We start from the raw sequence: 6,428 nt of genomic DNA on the forward strand, positions 1-6,428 counted from the left end.
TTTTAATCTGGATTTAAAAGTGGCTACTGTTGGAGCGCATCTGATGTCTTCTGAAAGCAGATTCCAGCTACTAGGTACTATTATTTGTTTTAAGCTTTCAAAAATAAATGGATTGACTAAAAGAAGAGTGAATGAATCCAGGAATTGATAAAAGATTGGCTATGAGGGACATTAGTTGTTACTAATAGGAATAGTCTTAAAAGTGCCCAAACTCTAAAACTGTAAAAAGACCTGTACAAATGTCTAGAATCTGTAATATATATTTTTAACACAATGTTCATTTCAAATTTCAACATTCAAGATCGTATTGGTCACACACATAGGACATTCATGGACCTGAAATTAAAATCGTAATAAGGAATAACACAAATAATGTTAATGTAATGCGTAAAACAGTAACAACGTAAAGTGACAACTTTAAATTCTGCCAACCGTGGGATTGACACCAGTAACGTTATGATCATCTTTACTCCCATTGAAATGCATAGTTAGAAAGAAAACAATGTTCTTACGATAATTTATGAAACGCAAAGAAAAAAAACTTTACTGCTGGTGGACAAAGTCATGAATAAAATCATCCCTTTCTTTTATTTCTTCTTTCCCCTTCTCCACCCTCCTTCACAGTCTTTGCCTGACCTGAGCGGCTGGTCTCGTTTACTCTCGCGATACTTTGTTGGCACGTGTGATCGTAAAACGGCTGCTGCGGCGATCAAAGTCGGACAAAGTGTCTAAACAGACTGCATCGCTGTTTTCAGGCGGCTGCAGATTCTTGCGTCGCCGAATGAAGTCGAACAAGCCTATTTTTTCTCCAGTTATTGCTTGGGCTGACTGTGGAGACTTGCCATTGGCTGTTGTTTTGAATAATCAACGAGGTAGCACTTTGCATGGTCTGTCTTCCATTTTGCCATGTTTTTATTACTCATTTATACATATAATACATATAATGTGTATAATAAACCATTTTCTGACTCGTAAATCTCATCATGAAACTTTAATGAAATTTGTCTGTGTTTACCACCGTTTGAAATACTGTCATTTGGAAGTATAGGTGAGGACGGCTCCATATCTAATGCGTGGTCGTGCGGGATGGAGCGCTCTCCATCTCGGAGCATGACGTGATAGAGACATCGGTCTCTATCACAGGGTTGAGACTCTCCTGCTCGGCCACGTTTATCACGTAATGACAGAACACTACATGTCTTCCGCTTCTTGTCTCTCTGCGCAGGCGGCGGGTGACAAGTTTGTCCGTTGCTACGTGACTGTCACGTGATGTATTGAAAGAGCGCGAGAACATAACGACAATTGATAATACTTTTCAGCATAACTTTTCCTTACATGTCAAGTGATTCACATTTGTTCCTGGTCTTAATATTAGTGTATTTTACTATAATTACTTATCATTGTCGTTGCCGAATTATTTACTTTCACTTTATTTTCTAAATCTATATTAATTGAAGCGTAACGCCGCTAGCATATTAGCGTGTTAGCTTGCCTTCTGTTTACATTGTGGAATATCATCTCCCCCTATTTGTCTTGTGTGCTAACTGTTTCTCTTTTTAAGCGTATATACTAAGACTCATCAAGCAACCTTGTTAAGTTAGGATTGCACTTCATACCCGCTGAGTTATTGCTTCTATTCCTATTGTTGTTACTTGCACCTCATGTCATATGTTTAGTTTAGCCTTCTCTGTCAGCGGCGAGGGTTTTACATGTGATAAATGCAGGGAAGTAGTTAGGCTGACGGAGAAGATCTTACAATTAGAGTCTCGCATCCCATCTTTATTTGAGGATAGTAAGAGTGTAAGGACCGTAGAAAACACTTCGGATGCGAGCAATGTTAACGCACACAGCTCGGTTCCGGTTGAAAATCCCCTGCAGCAGGGAAGCTTTGTAACGGTGAGACGGCATAGTCGCAGGACAAAACATCAGTCAACCGTTCCGATTAAAGTCTCGAACAGGTTTGCCCCGCTCAGTGACGCACCGACTGAGAAACCTGCTGAAAGTGCCCTAGTGATCGGTGATTCTATTGTCCGGAACGTTAACATAGAGGCACCAGCCACCATAGTCAAATGTTTACCGGTGTTGTGCCGAGAAAAGCACCCCAGTCGCGGGAACGCGCATTTGCTGAAATTCTTCTAAATATAAAAGGCGGAAACTGCAGTGCTGTTTCAATCCACTAGATGCCCTCAGTGTGTTAAATTACAGTACTAAGACCCTCGAAGCAGTTATAAAATGCAATTGCTTTTAAAAACGGTTACTGCATACGCGTAACATAGTTTCATAAATACCAATCAGGCATTTCATAATTTATAAAGCAATTATAATTAGAAAATATTTATTAATTTTATTAAGCCATACAAATCAGGACCTGAATTGGCAGGATTTTTTGGCCAATAAGCTTGTAAAGTGACATCTACTGTGTAACAATTTACGTGCACAGAGCAAGTTTACTGCTTTTCAGGACAAATCAACTAATTTAAATGAGCCAGTCTGCTTTATTGTTAATTCTGCCACATGTAAACTACATACATAGAGGATTGAAATTGCATTACTCTGAGACCTTTGGTGCACACAGATAACACACATATATATATATATATATATATATATATATATATAGTTTTGGGTAAATTACTCTGAAAAAGTAATTAATTACTAGTTTCTCATTACATATTCAATAGTGTAATTAGATTACTGTCCAAATTACTCTGTCCAAAAAGTATTTAGTTTAATTACATCAAAAGTAACTGTAATTAAATTACAGAAAACATATGAGTAATGCCTTACTTTACTTTTTCATGGGAAAAGTAATTAAATTACAGTAACTAATTACTTAGTAACTAGTTACACCCAACACTGCTGTTCAAATGGTCTGAAATTGTTAAACAATGATTGTTAAATGAAACAACAATATTGTCGATTATAAATTCAATTTTTATTTTTTTCAAAACGCTACAAATCCATCCTTTTAAAAAAATGGTATTTATTTAAAAAACAAACAAACAAGAGAACATGAAACATCTGTCAGGAAATGCACCCTCCCGTATCTCCCACTAGGAACGTGTCACAAGCATGAAACTCACCCCATCAGACTGTATAAGACATATAACCATACTTTCATAATTATTTCATGCGGGGGCGAACACGAGCAAATTTAAGAAAGGGGTGCTTTTCATGGCAAGCTTGTTTGCCAGGAAATGCACCCTCCCATATCTCCCACTAGGAACGTGTCACAAGCATGAAACTCACCCCATCAGACTGTATAAGACATATAACCATACTTTCATAATTATTTCATGCAGCGGCGAACACAAGCAAATTTAAGATGGGGGTGCATTTCACGGCAAGTCTTGGATCTTTCCGTCAATGTATAGTTTTTCATGATTACATTACAATTTGTATGTGAAATGTAATATAAATTCAGATGTACGGTGATATGGGACGACAGAAGTTTTAAACATATTCGCCTCAACTCTTCTTCTGGTAAAGCATACACAAAGCATTTATTGAAATATAGTTCTAATTATTACAAGAAACTTTTTTTTTCGTCCATCCATTTTCTTCTGCTTATCCGGGGCCGGGTCGCGGGGGCAGCAGTCTAAGCAGGGATGCCCAGACTTCCCTCTCCCTAGACACTTCCTCCAGCTCTTCCGGGGGGACACCGAGGCGTTCCCAGGCCAGCCAGGAGACATAGTCCCTCCAGCGTGTCCTAGGTCTTCCCCGGGGTCTCCTCCCAGTGGGACATGCCCGGAACACCTTCCCGAGAAGGCGTCCAGGGGGCATCCGGAAAAGATGCCCGAGCCACCTCAGCTGGCCCCTCTCGATGTGGAGGAGCAGCGGATCTACTCTTAGCTCCTCAGTGACCGAGCTTCTCACCCTATCTCTAAGGGATCGCCCAGCCACCCTGCGGAGAAAGCTCATTTTGTCCGCCTGTATCCGGGATGTGGTCCTTTCGGTCATGACCCACAGCTCATGACCATAGGTGAGAGTGGGAACGTAGATTGACCGGTAAATCGAGAGCTTCACCTTGCGTCTTAGCTCCTTCTTCACCACGACAGACTGGTACAGCGACCGCATTACTGCAGAAGCTTCACCGATCCGTCTCTCAATCTCCCGTTCCATCCTTCCTTCACTCGTGAACAAGACCCCCAGATACTTGAACTCCTCCACTTGAGGCAGGAACTCTCCACCTACCTGAATTTTTTTCGTTTTTAATTAAAAAAAATCTGTAAAAACATCTTGATAACAAAAGAAACAATCTAGGAAGTAAATAAAATACAACTGATAAAATCTTCGAGGCTTGCATTGTCAGAAAAGTGAAAAAGAAACATTTCCAAGATACCTCGACGAACACAAGTTAAACATAAACTACATGACACAGGTAGGAAAACAAATATTGCAGCATGGGACACTTTCCTTGGCATGCAGGACACAAGAAATCCACATCCACTGGAGGGATCTGTACACAATCATGGTGGTACCACCTTTCACATCCGTCACAGCAAACCTGGGAAAACAGTGACATGTAGTGGAACATGTTTTGAAATATAGGGTATTTCTAAAAATAGGTGATATCTGAATAAACTGATTTTTAATATTCTTACTATTCCTTTAATTTTGGAAGTTCTCAACAACATAATCTGGTGTTCTGACTACAATAGGATTTCCTACATCACACCTTGTTCAATAGAGAGTAACCACAGATTTTTACACAAAATCAACTTTAATAATGAATACATTAATAGATGATGTAGAAAGATGTAATTATTACTGCAATGGTACATTTTTTTGTATATTTTGTAATGTGAATAACCCACCCATTGTGTTTTACCCTTGTCCTCCATCCCACAATAAAAGCACAAGCCGCTTAGATCATCTGGTAAGACAAACAGTATTCAACAAATAAGTTCAGACTAATACAGTTTGCATTACACAGCAAAGATTCACTAGCATAGAGCTGCATTTTTATGATAGGCCTATTAATTGCATAAAACCAACAACATGAATTGATTAACATGCTGAGCAAAAAAAAAAACAGACCTGATTCTCTGATGAGGGAAGTAGCTATCTCAAGCCTCAACTTGTCCACTGCCTTCTGTGAGGTGTGAATATTTATCACGTCTGTGAAATGTTCTCTGCAAACTGAAGCAAAGTTTTACTAGCAAAATGGCACAATCCATGCACTATGTCAACCAACACTAGGAAAATACCTAAATGTACTTGTTACTTTATGAATGAATGACATCTACACTAATATTTGTTTGTCTGTTTCAGTCTTATTCCAAGGTCACTGTAGTCATCTTGATCTAGTTTGTATCCAGTCCAGATGACCACTGTAGTCACCTAGATACAATCCTTATTCAAACAATGAAGTGACCACAACAGCACTGACAACTAGACGAGTCTTAAAGACAAATCGCCTGTGAAGACTTTGTCACTAGATGTCCACCTTCACAAAACCTCAGCTAAAACATGAGAACCAGACCAGTCCTCTGCAAAAAGGACTCCATTCACCTGTAAAACTTAATGAATTATGAATGATATCAAACCACAAGAGAATTTCATTTAGCTGGATTATGACATAACTGTTGTATATTCCACTGTTTTGCACTCTATCTACCATTATCTATCTTATTCTTCTTTTTAAATATCCCTGCTCGTACATATATATAATAACTAGTAATAGTTACTAAGTAATTAGTTACCGTAATTTAATTACTTTTCCCATGAAAAAGTACAGTAAGGCATTACTCATATGTTTTCTGTAATTTAATTACAGTTACTTTTGATGTAATTAAACTAAATACTTCGTGAAATAAATGCGTGTGCAATAGTGTAATTGACATCAAAATTCAAAGTCTTACTTTAAAATCTGTGCTTTAATGTATAATTCTCACATTTGTAATACTTTGGTCAGTTAATAATATTATTTATTTGAATGAATTAAATAAGCCGTTTCATGTCTATCCTTGAATCACTTAACTAATCAAGGTTGATGTAGGATATAGAAAGTAATTAGTGATGATTAACTAAATACTTTTTGGACAGAGTAATTTGGACAGTAATCTAATTACACTATTGAATATGTAATGAGTAACTAGTAATTAATTACTTTTTCAGAGTAATTTACCCAACACTATATATATATATATATGCACCAAAGGTCTCAGAGTAATGCAATTTCAATACTCTATGTATGTAATTTACATGTGGCAGAATTAACAATAAAGCAGACTTTGACTGTTACTAATGGTTACAGCATTTCACACCCACTTTTAAGGCCAGGACACCACAGGATGAGCCATCTTGCTGACGTCTATGAGGGAGACTACTGCATGTCCTCCTTGAGACATTGCAGCCCTTTTCCCTCATGAATGCTCTAAAGGAAATAATATGTGTGAAATCTGTTACACATCACAATTTAACAA

Source organism: Triplophysa dalaica, chromosome 19 (genome assembly GCF_015846415.1).
Source record: "Triplophysa dalaica isolate WHDGS20190420 chromosome 19, ASM1584641v1, whole genome shotgun sequence".
Classification (NCBI taxonomy): Eukaryota; Metazoa; Chordata; class Actinopteri; order Cypriniformes; family Nemacheilidae; genus Triplophysa; species Triplophysa dalaica.